Source organism: Protopterus annectens, chromosome 2.part2 (assembly GCF_019279795.1).
Source record: "Protopterus annectens isolate FY-2018-M chromosome 2.part2, PAN1.0, whole genome shotgun sequence".
In the NCBI taxonomy this organism is placed as follows: Eukaryota; Metazoa; Chordata; order Ceratodontiformes; family Protopteridae; genus Protopterus; species Protopterus annectens.
Window position 1 is genome coordinate 172,206,287 of NC_056730.1, and position 18,728 is coordinate 172,225,014.

At 40.2% G+C, this 18,728-nt stretch overlaps 1 non-coding gene across 1 annotated transcript; it reads left to right on the forward strand.

Moving 5' to 3' along the window:
- The first annotated feature begins 16,949 nt into the window (after positions 1–16,949).
- On the forward strand, positions 16,950–17,031 carry TRNAR-UCU. Its single transcript is given in 2 exon segments — positions 16,950–16,986; positions 16,996–17,031. It is a non-coding gene; the product is annotated as a tRNA-Arg (tRNA).
- The last annotated feature ends 1,697 nt before the right edge of the window (positions 17,032–18,728 follow it).

Sequence of the window (18,728 nt, forward strand, 5' to 3'; positions counted from 1 at the left end):
TGTATATAAGGATTGTCTTGTTATTTCTATGGTTACACTGAGGAAGGCTTGAAACTAATGCCAAAACCAATCTGTTTGTGATAACTTTATAATAAAAGTTACACTTTTTTACACCTTGGTGCTGGCTATTTTGTTTTTGGATCATTATACAACTTGGTCTGAAGAAGTTCCATGAAGGGAATGAAAGCGCTTACCAGTTGGATTTTTATGTAATAAAGTCAATTTGTGTTTTTAGCCAAAGGCATGAACAGCTTCACAGCCCCCTCACCTCCACTGGAACTGGCACAAATGTCCAAACCTAGACCAAAGTACTATACAAGCATTTATATAGTGGCATGGTATCAGAAATAACCGACAGGACAAAATCATTCTCCTCAAGGAAGAGTTAACCTGTCTTGTGGACATTTGGAATAAATAAACTCTATAGTAAAAGGAAAAAAAATTGCTGTCCAGGACAAAGAAGTAGCAGGTTTCTAATTGGAAGCAATATCTCCTTAGCCTGAACAAGCAAATAAGAGCACTAGTGAAATCCTCCAAAGCAAATTTTGAGTCCAAACTGGCCACATCTACTAAAGCCAATCATAAGGCCTTCTTAACATATGTCCACAGTCTCAAAGGAAGCACTCAGAACTACTCAGAACTGGTGGTCTATTCTCCCCATCAGTAAATCAGGACATCCTTGGCACCTGTCCCCTCCCCTTATCTCTAGGGAGCAAGTCATCACTGCTTTCTCAAAGACAAAAAAATACAGCCTCCATGTGACCTGATAACATTCAAGGCTGCATCCTACATGAACTCAGGCAGGAACCTGCATCACCATTAGGCACCTTATTCAACCAAAGCCTGAGTACTGGCTTCATCCCAGCCAAGTGGAGGACAGCCACTGTCATCTCTTTGCACAAAGGCAGACTGTCCACTTATCCAGGAAATTATAGACCCATCAGCCTGGTTAGCCTGATCTGCAAGACCACAGAATGGATTATCATGGACCTCATTGACAAGGACATTGGCAACCTCCAAACATTCGATCCCACACAGTTTGGTTTCATCAAGGGGAGGTCATGTCTGTTAAACTTGGTCGACTTCTTTGAGACAGTCACCAAAGCCGTGGATGAGAAGAAGATGGTGCATACCTCCTACCTTGACCTGGTCAAAGCCTTCGATACTATTCCCCACTTCTGTATAATAGATAAACTCTCTCAACTAGCCATCAATCCATATGTTACCTGATGGGTAGCAAACTGATTCACTGATAGAACCCGAGTAGTCAAAATAGGGGAGGCCATCTCAAGCAGTAGACCCATAATGAGTGGAATACCCCAGGGATTGGTCTTGCAGCCTCTGTTGTTTGGGATATACTTTTCTGAGGTGCAGGAAAAAAAAACGGTGGGCTATGGTTGACCAAGTTTGCAGATGACTGCAAGCTGGGTGCTGTCATCAGTTCCCCTAGTGATGTGGACATCCTCCAAGAGGGTCCCACCCAAACAAATGACTAGTGCCAGAAACATGGCCTCAGACTGAATGCCAAAAAATGCATCATTACCCCCTTTGGGGAGAATGATGTCCTCACAAATGATCACATTGAATATTGATAATAAGGTTCTAAGCATGCAATCAGTCATGAAGAACTTGGGCACCCAGTTTGATAGCAACCTGACTTTTGACCACTGCATTGCCTCCATTGTACGCAAGGCTATCTACATGGCCCACCTCATTAGGAAGGGTATCTTATTCAGGGACAAGGGGGTTATAACATTCCTGTATTCTTCCATTATAAGACCCTCACCAGGAGAATCCAGAGCCTCAGATATCTACCTGTCAAAGGAAAAAACTTCAAAGACCAATTCACGTAAGGTTCAGGCAGGGTTGCCAGACGTCCCTATTTGGGCGGGACTGTCCTGAGATCAGCAGCCTGATCCCGGGTCCCACCCTGCCAGTTTAAATCCCGGCCAGCCTCCGCTTTGTTTTTTTTTTTTTTTTTGATTGGCCCGTATACCTGGCATACGGGCCATCGCTAAACACGGAGCTACTTGTGTTGAATGCGGACCTGCAATGCATTAAACATGAGAAGCTCCGTGTTTAGCGCAGAGCTACTGTTCTTTAATGTGGAACTCTGTTCCGCATTAAAGACCCTTTTTTTTTTGGTCTTCACTTGCCGACAAAGACTTTTTTTTTTTTTTTTTTGGTCTTCACTTGCCGTGAAAGACCTTTTTTTTGTCCCTACCTGGCTGGTTGGAAATCTGGCAACCCTGGGTTCAGGTATGGCACCTTTTATTACTTGCAGCAAGGAGACAAAACATGCAGATACAGGATTTTGTCTAAATTACTAGTAGGCAGTATGCTTCTTTTATACAGTTCTATGAAATGTTACTTTTCTATGGTTGACGTAGTTAGACATAGCTTTCTGTATTGTTCTATAGAAAATGTTACCTAGATTTCCTGCTGACATGTTCAGATTTGAAACTCACTATGTGTTACATAGAAAATGTTACTTGGATTTCCTGCGGACATGACTGGATTTATGAAAAACATTTGAGAAAAACAACCTGGCCTTGGGGCTTATTTTTAGCCCACTACAAACTTTCTATTCTTCAATTGTGCAGTTCTAATATATATGTGTTACATTTCAAGGTACATTTCTAGCTTAGGTACAAGTAAATGCTGATTACATTTTGTATTTTCAAACAGCCTTTGTTTTCATTATCAATAGCTTCTGCAGCTGTGTACTTTCTCTCAGCATAAGCAGAAAATCAATAACTCTTTGTTTAAGTCTCATGACATTAGTAGAAATGAAACATCTATTATTATTTTCATGATACTAGCAGAAATCAAATGCTTTCCTGTTAATTTCCAAAGCATAATCAGATCATAGCTGCACATATTTTTATGACATAACAGGATTGGAATGTCTCTAGTAGCTCATGCAGATTTGTGCAGTGTGAAATAGAATAAATGTGTTAACCCTTTTTAAACCTTGAATGCACTAAGCATATTACTAATACATATTTTTCTGACATTTCCCCCTTTTAATACTTTTATTCTACTTTCAAAATAAGCATAAACAGTTTTTCTTCCCATAACTTCTTCCTACTCAGGATTTGCAGTCAAGAGAGTCATTCAGTTTAAATTTATGACAGCGTTTTCAATTTTTCAACAATTCTTCAAGTTCAGCACCTTGGTATAAGGTTTCTGAAACTGACATGTCTATAAAGTCTTTAATCAGTCTTTTCATGCAGGGGATGCAGCAGCAAACACATACCACCAGTAGGATTATTCCTACACAGATGGCAATCAGGATGTTCATTAGGATACTGCCCCACCCCCCAAGCAATCTCTGGAAAAAGTCCGTCAATAGATTTGGTTTGGTTTGGTCATAGCCGACACCTGCTGAATTACCTCAAGGTGATTGTCTATCTCGTGTTTGTGGTCAGGAATATATGAACAGCACTCCTCCTGGATTAAATGAAGTTGAGGGCCATGCGGTTTTGAAGCACTACAGTTCTCATGGCAGTCAGTTCATCAGTCACCAGTTTTAGAGAAGAAAAGGTTGCATTGCTCATTATTTTGAGAAGTTTAGACAGTTTTCTCAGTTCCCAGATCGATTTCGTTGCTCCATATGCTGGCAATATACCTGCCCACGAGATGATGGTATCATCCAAGTCCATATGCGACAGCCCATTTTTCCCTAGACCCACAGCATGCTGGTTTTTCCAGCCCTCATTAATCTGTCCCACTGGATTGACAGGTTTCTTGATGATTTCTCGAACATTCTGAATTTTCCCTTGAGGTAAAGCTGCTGTGCATCGTATGGCCGGAACCAGGTAGCCCAAAAAACAACTGCTGTTCCATTTCTCAGGTAACCACTTGTATGCTTTCCTACCACATACAAAATAACAGTCCTCTACTTTGGTAGTAACTTTACTATGAACATACACTTGTCCTGCGTGAAACATTTTTCTGTCAATTATAGACAGTTGTTTGTAGAGAACAGAATCATGTTTTACTTCCTCAATTGTTTTGTGTATCGATTCAAAAAATGAATCATAGTTTGTATTGCAATAAGATCTGGTATTATCAGATTTAGTGTAGCATCTATAAGGAACAGTCACACTGCAATTGCTCCATCCCACCTGAATCGTATCATTCTTGTAAAAACACACAGTTCCCTTTTGTTGAACAGACAAGTGTAATGCTATTTTATCTTGTGATGTAATACTTGATGTATCATGAATTAGGTTTTCCCAGGTCTCGTTGACTCCTAGGGGGACTGAAGTTAGCAGTAACCCCCCCCGTATGCTGTTGGCAAAGGTGTGAAAATCCAGCAATTCAAAACATTGAAGGTCTCAGCATACACATATTTGATTGCCTGGTAAGTGTTGAAGTTTGGGTGCCACTCTATGTGCAACTCTCCACATTTATTCAGTTCAGTTTGTGTGGCTGGGAAAAGGAATGGCCACAACAAAAAGATTATTGTCACTGGTACAGTTAACAGGATGATTATACAATACTTCTGAGGAAATGGTTGCTCTGCATTCCTGTTTTCTCCGAATCTTCCGAGTTTTATTTGGATTTTTCTGGATTCTATCATTTTTGCTTTTGACATGTGATCTTACTGTCTGCCCTAATAGGACCTTCAGCACCAATGGTTTCTTCACTGGGGTTGAGATGGATCAGTCCTATTGATCTGACCTCCCATTGTAGCCAGACTTTGTGCTGAGGGCCCTGATGGAGAGGTAAGATTTTTGTCCAGTTCAAAGTTCTTAACTAGTTTACAGTGCATCAGGTGGATCCATGAGGCTTGCTCTGTGATTTTGACTGCAGTGGGTGTCAAAAGAAGCACCTGGTATGGACCTTCTCATTTTGGTGATGTCCAATTTTTCTTTTTAATGACTTTCACCCAAATCCAGTCCCCAGGGATCACTGCCACTTCCGATGTTTCGGTTTGTTCTTTATCTGAAACAGAATTTGACTGCAACAGATGTTTAGAATTCAACAAATTTCTCATATATTCAGCTAGTGTATAGTCAGCTTCCTGGTCTGCAGGCATGAGAAGTTTCCACTGGGGTGTATAATAAGCCCTTCCAAACAGTTTTTCAAAAGGAGTCAATCCTTTTGCAGTCGAAACAGTTCTCATGCTCAACAGTGCCAGGGCCAGACAATACTCCCAATTCTTTCCTGTCTCTGCTATTAACTTTCTTAATTTATTCTTTAATATTCCATTATGCCTCTCAACTAGCCCTGCAGATTGCAGATGGTATGCACAATGATTCTTTAAAGAAATACCAAAATGCTTACTTAACTGCTGTATGGTTTGGTTTACAAAGTGTGTACCGTTGTCACTGTAGATCCTTTCCGGAATGCCGAATCTAGGGATGATTTCTTTGACAAGAAATTTTGCTACTATGGCTGCGTCTGGATTTTTGGTTGGAAAGGCTTCCACCCATCTGGAAAACATATTTACAATGACAAGACAATACTTCTTATTTTCACATTTGTTCGATTCTATGAAATCCATACAGATAGTGTGAAATGGATATGGTGGTGTAGGGAAACTCCCTTGCTTGGGCTTTAATGCCCCTTGTGCATGATGTTTGTTACAAATTTGGCACATCAAACTAAATTTTTTAGAGTAGTTTGTAAATCCGCATGTTGTGAACACCTGGTTCACCAGCTGTGCAATCCCCCCTGTTGAGACATGGCACTGCCCATGGCTCAACAAAGCTGCATATCTAAACAGCTTAGATGGTAGTATCAGTTTCCCTTCTTTGGAGATGTACAGCCCCTTTTCGATAATTGCTCCTCGTTTTACCCATCTTTGTTTTTCAACTTGCGTAGTGAGTGTCTGCATTGTTTTTAACATTTCTAAGTCTAAAATCTCAAAGGGATATTTCATTTAAATGAAATACTTCAGAAGCTGCTTGTTTTGCAGCTGTATCAGTTCTCGCATTACCTTTTGAAATCCTATCTTGTTGCTTGGTATGAGCTGTGCATTTACAAATAGATACTTTCTGAGGTAGCTGAATAGATTCTAAAAGATCTAAAATAAACTGTGCATGATTGATAGGTTTGCCAGTAGATATTATCATCCCTCGGTTTTTCCACTGTTGCACAAAAACATGTATAGTAGAAAAAGTGTACTGGCTGTCAGTAAAAATGTTTACACTTTTACCCTTTGCTAAGGTACATGCCCATGTCAAGACAATCAATTCTGCTGTCATTGCAGATAAGTTGTGTGGTAAAGGTTTTGCTTCTATAATCTCAGTGTCAGAAACTACTGCATATCCTACTAGGTTCTGTCCTGCAGGACCCCTTTTGCACGAACCATCCACGTAGTATGTCACCTCGGCATCAACCAAGGGGACATCCGTGAGATCTTTTCTAGGCAGTGTCTTTTGCTCAATCACCTGCAGGCAGTGGTGTGGTGTGCCATCTGCAGGGGTTGGGAGCAAGGTAGAAGGGTTCAAAGTCGTGCATCATTCAATTGTCATGTGAGGTTGGCTCAACAATATAGTCATACAGGAAAGATGCCTAGCAGGGGAAAGATATGCTACTTTCTCTTGCAGTAAAATAATCGCGACTGCATGAGGCACTCTCAGAGTGAGAGGATGGAATAAAACTACTGAGGCCGAAGCCTGTACTGCCATTGCAGCTGCAACTACTGCTTGTACACAGTGAGGTAAGGACCGTGCCACTGTGTCTAGTTGTGATGAATAGTAAGCAATGAGGTGTTGCTTGTCCCCATGCTGTTGTGTTAACACTGATGTCATATAACCTTGCTTACAATCTACAGTTTGGAAAAAACGTTTATGGTAGTTTGGTAATCCCAGAACTAATGAGGACGCTATTAACTGTTTCAGTTTGCAGAAAGCAGATTCTGCCTCTGGTGTCCATTGTTACAAATCCTGTGCTGCCATAGGCTTTTTATATATCAGGTCAGTCAGAGGTGCTGATTCCAAGGCATAGTTTAGAATCCAGCTCCGGCAAAAATTAGTTGTACCCAGGAAGGACATCATTTTCTTCTTGGTAGTGGGTTTTGGTGCTTGCAAAATTGCTACTTTTCTGTCCTCATCTAATGTTCTACCTTCTTTGGATATTACATATCCTAGGTATTTGACTTATTTTTTCCAAAGCTGCAGTTTATTTTTATTTACCTTATGTCCTTCAGCGGCTAAGAATCATAATAGCGCTCTGGTATCTTCTTTACAATCTTGCTGGGTGGGGGCCGCCAGCAAGATGTCATCAACATAAAGTAAAATCTGACTGCCTCTTGGTGGGGTAAAACCCGCCAAGTTGCTTGCCATTTCTTGTGAGAATATTGTTGGACTTTCACAATATCCCTGTGGCAGTTGCGTATATGTATACCTTTTCCCCTGAAATGTGAATGCAAAATAATACTGGCTGTCAGGGTGTATTGGTATCGAAAAGAATGCATTGCTGATATCTACCACAGAAAAATACTTCTGTTGAGGGTTTAAATCATTCAACAAGGTGTGTGGGTCTGGCACTGTAGGTGCCCTTGGTATTACTGCGTCATTTACAGCTTGTAAATCTTGGACCATACGCCATTCTACATTTGCTTTTTTAACAGGAAATAAGGGTGTGTTACATGGTGAATCAGGAGATTCCACCAGCACCCCATCCTTAAGTAAAGCTGCTATGATAGGTTTGATTCCTGCCTCTGCGTCTTTTCTTAAGGGATACTGTCTTTTCTGTGGTCTAAATGCTGACTTTGGTGTGATAGTAACTGGTCCCGCTGTATGAATAAGTCCTACATCTGACTTTCCTGTTGACCAGAGAGTTTCTGGTATATTCTGTAAGGCATTCTCTTCCTCCTTTAATAGGAGTGCTAATCAGCTGTCCTTGCTAGACTGCAAGTGTATGGCTGGGTGGGTCTGAGTTATCCAATTCAACTTCTGTACTTGTATTCCCTGTTCTGACAGTTCTAATTCTGTCTATTTCTCCCATCTCATGACTTTTTCTCCTAGGTCTGCCCATTCTATGTTTTTGTCCTTGGTTAAGCTAACATGTGGTAGTCGATTAGATTTATAGAGTGCAAAGAATTCCTGGGGCAATGAACGGCTAGCTACACTGTTCCCTTCTGTGTCCCAGTACAGATTACGTAATATCGATCTGTTTGCATGATTTTTAAACAATTCTTGCTCATATTCCTTATCAGGTCCTGGTGTGTTACAGTAATACAGAATACAGTGCAACACATGTTGTTTATCAGTGTCAAGGGAGGGGAACTTGCTGATGGCTACATTCATTAACTCTTCGGTCACAGTCCCTGGACCAGTTGTAACCAAGTCCTGGCTGCACCAATAAAACATTTCACCCTCCGGTTGCACTGCAAAGGTATCAATTTGTCGCTGTGTTTCCATACCTTGCATAGCTGGGACTACTGCTATACCAAATAGTTGAATGAGGTCTCTGCCCAAGAGGTTTACTGGGCATTTTGCAGAAACAACAATTTTGCATTTCTGAGTCAATCCTGAAATAGGATCAGTTATCACAATGTTACAGGAGAGGGGCTCCCGATACAGCTATCAATTAGCTGCTTTTACCAGTATGTAATCAGGTGACTCTGAGTTTTCTGGCAGTTTGGAGGGATGTATCAGGGTTCGTGATGCCCCTGAGTCACACAAGAATTTAACCTCCCTCCCTTCTACCAAGAGTGTGATTTCTGGTTTCGTGTCTGCTAAATAGAGCTCCAGGCTCAATAAAGCTAGGTTTAATATTTAATTTTCTTCATTGTCAGTAACTTCCTGCACTTCCTCTATCTCTTCTGTCACATCCTCTACTCCTCTATCACATTCTCATTTGTCCTTTCTCCGCTATCCCCTTCCAGTGATTCCTGACTACCATATAGTCAGTCCTCACCCTCCTTGTCTTCTGTGGTTGCCTTCTTGTTTTTTCTGCAATCCCTTGCCAAGTGTCCCTTTTTACCGCATTTGAAACATTCACCCCTTTTCTTTCGCCCTTCAAAGTCCTCTGATCGTTGATCAGATTGTTTGTTTCCCTGTGCATTTTTCTTGTCCTTTTTCCCCAGACTGTACTACATAAACTTCTGCTCCATCTTCTACAGAAAATACTTGAGCTTTCTTTTTCTTTTTGCTATTAAAATGCCTTTCGGCATGCCTAGCAATGACTGTAACCTGCTTGTACGATGGTCTACCATGTGTTTTGTAATAAAACTGCTTATGGGTGCAATACTGCCTTTTAAGAATGCATTCTTTAACTGCTGTTCATATGGAGAATCTTGTGTCTGATCTTCAGGAACCTGCATTCCACAGTGGTTATTAAAACATTCTAATAATCTGGCAAAATACCGGTCAATAGTTTCACCTTCTTGATGGATGCATTGATTAATGCAAGTCCAGTCTGCCCTAGGCTTCCATTTTTCAGAGATGCGATCTGTAAGACATTTTACTCTGTTGTCTAGTTCTGCGCTGCTATGTGGGAGGGGTCTGTGTGCAGCATCACGGGGATTCCAGTTGCCACTAATCATGTGCCAATCTGGCCCCACAATTTGTCTAACTACTTTTTGTACCTCTTCTCCATTTAAGTTATAACTCAGCCTCATTCCTTGTAAATCTTCTGAGAACTTTCTAAAATTAAATTTGGATGGGGAATTCCCTCAGTGGCTTTACGGATATCTTCCGGAGTCCAAGGTCTATACACTAAAATAGTTGGGTCCTGACCGTCTTGTCCTGCCTGAGGATTAGGTACTTCTATAAGTGGGCATATTTCTTCTTCACTCATAGACCGTGAATTTTTAACCATTTGATATAACTCAATGCCTTCATTTGAGTTACCTGCCCATTTTCGAGACCTGGTCCTGATGGGATCTCTAATAAACGGTTTTACTTTTACAACGTCTCTATTTTCAGTGACAACAGGATATCGTGGGGGTGGACTAACTTGTTCACTTGCTTCATATTCTGGTAAGGGAGGTGGAGGGGCCGATGCTATTACTAAGTTATTGTCCTCCTTATCTAAAAACATTGTTTTTGAATTGTTGTTCTTTTGTTCCCTATGGTTTACTTCCTCAATCCACTTGTGTGCCTGAGGAATTCCTAATTTGCTTTGCTTTTTTACCCGACCTTTGGAATTGGTTTTGAGCTGTTTGACAAGTTTGATAAGTGAGGATTTTTCTAATTTTCCATCAAATTCGTACTTATTAACCCATTTTGAATAGTATTTAATATTGTCAACACACTGCGACTGCATGTATTTTGCGTCTTCGGTTAACGGCGGATTTTGGGGGTTTTTTGTGCACTTATTACCCATTTTGTTCTACCCTTTTTGATCGTTACGTAACTTCTCTTATTTTTAACTTGGTACCACGGATTTTGTTATAGTCTCTTCAGAATGAATGCATACCTATTCTGTTTCTCCTGATCTATGACAAGACAGTAATCTTTTCTGTCCCTGACTTGTAAAATACAGTCCTGACAAAAACAATACAAATCTAGTCCCTGATCTAAAACAGAAAACAGAAAAAAGTAGATTTGCCTTACCTGAGCCTACGTGATTGATCACCTGGTTCGTGGAGACCCGTCCTTCAGACGCAGATCAGAAAGTGGCTGGCCTCTTTTGTACGACAATTCAGTCGGAGGGCTTTTCAAATAAGAAGAACCGATTTGGTTTCTTCCCCGTACGGTTTCAACCACCTGGCCCGTCTGATCCGAGGTGAAGTGAGGGTTCCGGCTCGAGGGACCAATCTGTCAGAGGAAAAAACTTCAAAGACCAATTTACGTAAGGTTCAGGTATGGCACCTTTTATTACTTGCAGCAAGGAGACAAAACATGCAGATACAGGATTTTGTCTAAATTACTAGTAGGTATATGCTTCTTTTATACAGTTCTATGAAATGTTACTTTTCTATGGTTAACGTAGTTAGACACAGCTTTCTGTATTGTTCTATAGAAAATGTTACCTAGATTTCCTGCTGACATGTTCAGATTTGAAACTCACTATGTGTTACATAGAAAATGTTACTTGGATTTCCTGCTGACATGACTAGATTTATGAAAAAAAATTTGAGAAAAACAACCTGGCCTTGGGGCTTATTTTTAGCCCACTACAAACTTTCTATTCTTCAATTGTGCAGTTCTAATATATATGTGTTACATTTCAAGGTACATTTCTAGCTTAGGTACAAGTAAATGCTGATTACATTTTGTATTTTCAAACAGCCTTTGTTTTCATTATCAATAACTTTCTCTCGGCATAAGCAGAAAATCAATAACTCTTTGTTTAAGTCTCATGACATTAGTAGAAATGAAACATCTATTATTATTTTCATGATACTAGTAGAAATCAAATGCTTTCCTGTTAATTTCCAAAGCATAAGCAGATCATAGCTGCACATATTTTTATGACATAACAGGATTGGAATGTCTCTAGTAGCTCGTGCAGATTTATGCAGTGTGAAATAGAATAAATGTGTTAACCCTTTTTAAACCTTGAATGCACTAAGCATATTACTAATACATATTTTTCTGACACTACCCTACACAGATAGGCTAAAAGCCCTGCCCCCTCCACTTAGTCTCATACAAACTCCTCAGAGGTGACCTCTGCCTGGCATACAAACAATCTCAGACCTCACCTTGATGGGACTGCTGCATATCTACAAGTCAAGCTCCACTAAAGCAACCCACATGCATGACCTCAACCTCATTTGTGAAATCAATAGGACTTGTTGGCAGGACAGATTTGTGTTCCAGAGACTGCCCCTTCTGTGGAATAGACTCCATCTTCATGTCAAGCAGAGTACTTCATTATCCTTTTTAAGCACAAACTGGATAACTAGATGGGGAACAGATAGTACACCCCTGGGATTCCACCTGTGTTCCTGCTGGACAGGGGCATTGGGTGATGACTTGTCAGAACATGGACTAAATTCTTGGCTAGGCTTGTTAGGGCCTCAGGGCCAATAGCCTAGTAACTTTCTGTGATCCTATGATCCTATGCAGTGTATTGCGCTTTTGTAGACTGACGCATAGCCAAACCAGTTCTTTTATAACCAGTTCTGGTTTTCACATTCTTGGCTTCATTTTTTTCCAGAGGAAGGATATTGTAGGAGGATTAAGTTCAGGTGGCTATTTATAGTTGTGACACGTTTTGTGCACTGCATAATGTTATGTTTTGGGAAGTATGGGGTCATCTTGCTTTTAAATTTTAAGTCTTTAGTATCCTCTGCCTCTGAATTTTGGGATGAATGTTGCACTTCTGCTGGTATTGACTCTGTGCTTTTATGAGACGAAGTAATAGTACCAACAATCAAGAAAAAAATACATGTTCTTTTCCACTGCAAGCCTAGTATTAAATATTCGTAATGAGCATTTGCTGCTGTGGATATTGTTGCTTTATTTAGAAATCAGCGAGTGACATTTAGTTTGCCTGTCACTTTTCAGTTTCAAATTTGATCATACATCACAAGTTTTACCCATTTGCAACACCTTTTATTGAAAGGTTGAGCAATGCTTATTAATAAAAATGTTAAAACCTGTAGAAAGGAAGACATTGCCTGTCTTCGTATGGATGAAAAGTTGCTCATTAAATTGTATTTTATATTTGACACAAATTATGCATTTGTATCTGTATGCATTTCTGTGATGTCATGGGCATACTTCCCACTACTACAGCATTGTTGCTTTGGATCCAGTATCTTCAGTAAGAATGTCTTTGTTTCCTATCCATCCACAGGTTACTCTTCCCCAAAAGTAGGGTGCTTTCACTTTCCACATTAGCCTAATTTGTATGCATAGGTGGTGTTGAACAGCAGTGTAATAGTCCTCATCTGAAAAGTAAGCAAAAGCCTTTCCAGTTTCTTCTCATTAGGTACCTGAGCTCATCAGGTAGATAAGGAATGCTGGCTGCCATGGCATATTTATAAATTTAGAAAAGATGTCCTTTACATTACCCTGCACTAGTCCTCAGAAGTCATCAGATGATGCCAAATGGAGGCACTTTCTGGATATGTTGAGTAAAATAAGGAAAATTTAGTTTTAGGGTGCTAGAAATGTGATTGCTTAAATGATCAGTGAGACCAGTGGGCTAATACATTATTTTTATCCATAGCTGATTTACTATTCTAATATACTTGCATTATTAGGAAGATTCTTCCCTAAATGTGCACATTGCCATGCCATCCCAGATTCCTGTAGTTATCCTTTTCTACTATTCTCCCTCCTATGATGTGCCAGCTAGAAGATGATCTGTGATTGGTTTACATTTTTTGGCTAATGGATTGCACACTATTTCTTGTTTTGTTCTATTTAATTGCATTTTGCTTTAATTTGAAACACTATTGTTCTTCTTTTTATTTTATGTTTAATAATTTTCTCTATTCTTCAGTTTGCATTTAAACATTGGTATCCCACAATTCCATAGTGGTGGGTGGAGTTACATAATTATGCATGCACATTTTATGTTAATAAGCATACAGATTTTTGCCAGTTGTACCTATTGTTTTATGGGGCTCTATCCATATTTTTTATGATCCCAGGTTGAGAGGTATGGTAGGGCTGTACTTCAGTAAGAAAGCCTAGCCACCCACTGTGTTTCATTTCACCATTTTTGCAACCTAAATGGGAATCATATTTCTTGGAAAGAGAAGGGAAGCAAGAAAGGGAGGTTAAATACATTAAATTCATAAATACCTGTAACCAGGACAGCATTCAAAGATGTGGGAAATAATCTGGGTACAAAAAAAGCCTTAAGGTGGAACCTTATCTTGCTGCAGCTGTTTCAGGTTGGAGCCAGGGGAATATTACAGAGCATGTGACTCTTAATGGAATCTGCTTGTCTAACTGAACAAAGACTGCTGGTCAGTACTTACAGTCAAGCTTCTTAATTGAAGCTTCAGTTAGCTTTATTTTCATTACCTATCAGGTACCATTTATGTGCACTTATGAGGCATGCAGACCGGGACACAGACAAGTTTATCCTACTTAGTCCAGAGCACTGTGTTTTCAACTGACTTGCTCAGAGGCAAATGCTTGACAAATAGAGGCTGAGGGAATCAAATCTTAGATTATAAGATCTAGCTAGATAACAACTTAATAACAACTTATTGCCTTAGTCCTCTACACTAGATGGTAAACAAAAATGTCACTTATACTCCTCTGACTATATGTGTTATATTCCTCAAACCTCTTAGAGATACACTGTCAAAGCAAGACTTGAACTTAGAACCTTTAGATTAGAAAACTAGCATGTTAACTACTTCACTTTGGAGCCTGAATAACAAAACAACCTCTGGGCATTCCTAATTTCCCACAAGAGTATGCACAGAGGACATAGTCAACCATGTATTAGTTCCTTAGCAGCTTCAGCACGGGCCATCTCTGTGTGCTAAGTGGAGCTTTTGAGCAGAGCTTACATTTCTTCATGCAAGACTCTGTGTGTGTGATATGGTGCTTTCTACCTGGAATAACCGACCAAACGTGTTGCTTGCTTTTGCTGTTAATAGTGATTTAGCATTTTACTATTTTATCCTGTAGCACCATGTCTCAAAAAATTAGCCATATGAGACATGATGGTGAAAATAGATATCAGGTTGTAAGGTTTCTTTCTTCCTTAAAACAAAATTGATTTGCATTAATGTTGCTGTGGAGAACATGAGTTTCTGAAAACTGCTATGGTGGACAGAGTGAAATAAAGGCTTGGAATCTTGTTAAAAACACTTCACTTGTGTTGGGCCAGCAAGAGTGATGGAAAGGAATGACCACACTTGACTAAGTGTTAGCAGAAAGCAAGCTGCTTCTCTTGTAGCAAGATTGGTGAAAGTCTTAATGCAACATGTTTGAGTGGGAATTTGATAGCTTTGTGGTATGCCTTAACTCATTAAAAGTGTGTAAAAACACTTCTTTGCAATGAGTATAGACCATGCGTTTAGTGAAAGAGAGGAAGAGAAGTAAGAGCAGAAGAAGGTAGCTTTTCAGTGACTGTGGTAACATGAATACTGTATTGGACTCTTAGAAAAAATGGTGAAAGACATGCAAAGGTTGTGGGTTCATATCTCACCAATGTAAGCTTTCAGAATTCCCCAATGACTTTTGCTATTTTACTTCTAATAAATGGCACCAACTGGCAGTGTGCCAATGGTTCTGCCTCACAGCTGTACCTCAATATAAGCTGCAAGTCTGGCCTCTTGGTTTTGCTGTGTTTGTTTTAGTTTTTTTACATAATCTGGATGCCTCCAACCTGCCATAATTATCATCCCTCATTGGCTGTTCTAATCCTCTGTACATGTATGTATATCTATACATGTCACTGTTTACATACACTGCATTTACCCTGGTCTTGGAGGAATGGATTATGGCTGAAAAGGGGCAGAGAAAGACAGCCAGTTTACTTACGTCAGCAAGTTTATGGACTTAAAAAGATGGGAAGTAATAATCTTGGGTATAGTTTTGTTAAAGTGTTTCCTTACATTAACATCACTCTAAAAGTCCTTTGCTGTCTTCCATATTTTCTTGCAGTTTGTATTTACTTACTGGAACTTCTGTTACCATTACAAGAAATTTAGCTTCAGGCTGCATTGCAGTAGGAAAGCTCAGCTACCCAGCATGTTTTGTTTCACCACTTCTGCACCTTAAGTGGGAATGGTATTTCTTGGGAAGAGAAGGGAAGCAGGAAAGGGAGGTTGAATACACTAATTTCATAGAAACCCATAACCAGGACAGCATTCTGAGATGTGGGAAATAATCTGGGTACAGAAAAAGCCTAAGGTGGAACCTAATCTTGCTGCAGCATTTTCAGGTTGGAGCCAGGGAATATTACAGAGCATGTGAGTCTTAGTGGAATCGCCTTGTCTAACTGATTAAAGATTGCTGGTCAGTACTTATAGTCAAGCTTCTTAATGGAAGCTGCAATGAGTTTTTGTCTCATTACCTGACAGCGACCGTTTATGTACAGTTATGAGGCATGCAGACCAGGACAGTGACGAGACATTTAGCCTACTTGCCCCAGAGCACTGTGTTTTCAACTGATTTGCTCAGAGGCAAACACTTGGCAAATAGAGTCTGGGGACCGGGGGAATCAAACCTTAGATTATAAGGGGTAACTGGATAACACCTCATCGCCTTAGTCCTCTACACTAGATGGCAGACAAAAATTTCACATCTAAAACTCCTCTGACAACTTTAGCTCTACACATGAAATCTTGGAAAGAAGCCTTAGAAAGACTTGAACTCAGAACCTTTACATTACAAAGTCAACAACATAACCACTTCACTACAAAACCAGCTCCATGCATTCCTAATTCTCCACAAGAGTTGGCACAGAGGACTTAGCCAACCAGGTGTTAGCTCCTTAGCAGCCTCAGCACAGGTCAGCTCTGTGACCTAAATGCAGCTTTTGAGCAGAGCTTAAATTTCCTCATGCAAGAGCCACTCTGTGTGTTTGCAATGGTGCTTTCTACCTGGAAGAACCACCCAAACTTGTTGCCTGCTTTTGCTTTTAATAGTGATTAAGCATTGTGCTATTTTTTCCTGCAGCACGGTGCCTCAGAAATGTAGCCATAGAAGACATGATGGTAAAAATAGATATCAGGTGGTAAGGTTTCTTTATTCCTTAAAACAAAGTTGATTTGCATCTACCTTGCTGTGGAAAACATGAACTTCTGAAAACTGTTATGTTGGACAGGTGAAATAAAGGCTTGGACTCTTGCTAAGAACACTTCGGTTATGTTGGGCCACCAAGAGTGATGGAAAGGAGTGACCGCGCTTGGCTAAATGTTAGCAGCAAGCAAGCTGCTTCTCTTGTAGCAAGACTGGTGAGAGTCTTAATGAGATGTGTATGAGTGGGCTTTGAAAGTTTTGTGGAATACCTTACCTCATTAAAAGTGTGTAAAGACACATCTTTGTGATGAGTGTAGACCATGCCTATAGTCAAAGAGAGGAAGAATTAAGAGCAAAAAAGGTCGGTGCTCTACTGGCTCTGTGGCGCAATGGATAGCGCATTGGACTTCTGGTAAAAGGCATTCAAAGGTTGTGGGTTTGAGTCCCACCAGAGTCGGCTTTTAGAATCCCAAATGGCTTTTGCTACTCTGTTTCTAATAAATGGCAGCAGCTGGCAGAGTGCCAATAGTCCTACCTCACAGCACTAACTCAAAGATAGGCTGCAAGTCTGTCCTCTGGGTCAGGCTGTGTTTTGTCAGTTTTCTTTAGGTAATCTGGATGCCTCCAACCTGCCATAGTGATCAACCCTATTGGCTGTTCTGAATCCTCCGTACATGTATGTGTATCTATACTCATCACTATTTACATACGTTGCATTTACCCTGGTCTTGGAAGAATGGATCATGACTGAAAGGGGGCAGAGAAGGACAGCCAGTTTATCCACATGTCGGCAAGTTTATGAACTTAAAAAGATGGAGATGAATAATCTGGGGTATAGTTTTGTTGACATATTTCCTTACGTCAACATCACTCTAAAAGCTGAAAGTCCATGGCTGACTTCCGTGTTTCCTTGCAGCACATATTTAGTCATTGGAATGTCTGCCAAATTTACAAGAAATTTAGCGTCAGGCTGCATTGCTAGGAAAGCTCAGCTACCCACCATGTTTTGTTTCACCACTTCTGCACCTTAAGTGGGAATGGTATTTCTTGGGAAGAGAAGGGAAGCAGGAAAGGGAGGTTGAATACACTAATTTCATAGAAACCCATAACCAGGACAGCATTCTGAGATGTGGGAAATAATCTGGGTACAGAAAAAGCCTAAGGTGGAACTTAATCTTGCTGCAGCTTTTTTAGGTTGGAGCCAGGGAATATTACAGAGCAAGTGAGTCAGTGGAATAATTTTTGTTTAACTGATCAATAAATAATCAAAGAAGTTTGAACTTGTGTACTGTATTTCACTGAACTGTTTCTTCATTTTCTACTATTTTTGATGCTGCGACTGATTTATTCTGCACTTGTATATTTTGCTTCATCTGCCTTAAAATGCATAGGCTAGATTCAAACTTGCTGAATCAAGAGTGCTTGGTATAACTTGAGCACTAAAACCAGCTATCTTACATTTAGATTGTCTACCCTGTACTCTTGTGGCAGAAGTGTTTAGCTCAGGACTCATTTGGAGATTGCTGGAATAAAGGTTCTGTGAAGAGCTTTTCTATTGTTCAATTGTGTTTGAACTGTTTAAATTCACTTGTATTTAAGCACCGCATTTGTGCATAGCTGTTCACTGCACACCAGGGGTTAGCACTGCCTTGTACAGAAACAAGGGCTTAGAAAGTCAATTTTCCTCTGGATAACTGCTAAGGAACCCTCCGAAGCTTCCCTGCTTCTCGGAGCTCAAAGCAGCTGCACACTGCTGCCTGGGCAGCAAATCAGCTGCGCATTTTGAGGCATTGATGCAGGTGCCTGTCCCTAATCCTCCCACAGAGTAGCTGATCTTACTAGTCCTACAGCAGAACTTGGTCCATCTAGCCCACTCCCTACTACATATTACAGAATATGCCTGACATAATGGATGGACAATTTCCCACCATTTCTCCAGCCAGCCTGACTGACATGGGAATCATGAGGCAATGTAGCAATTGCATCATGTATATTGACAACCAATTAATCCTAAAGCATACAAATACAATATGTGAGAGATGTGGCTATATTATGATTTTGGAATCAGTGCTTTCTCTCTCACATAACAATAAATCAAATGTCAAACAGGTTGGCAGCACACACACTTCACTTTTTCCACAAACCAAGTGCAGA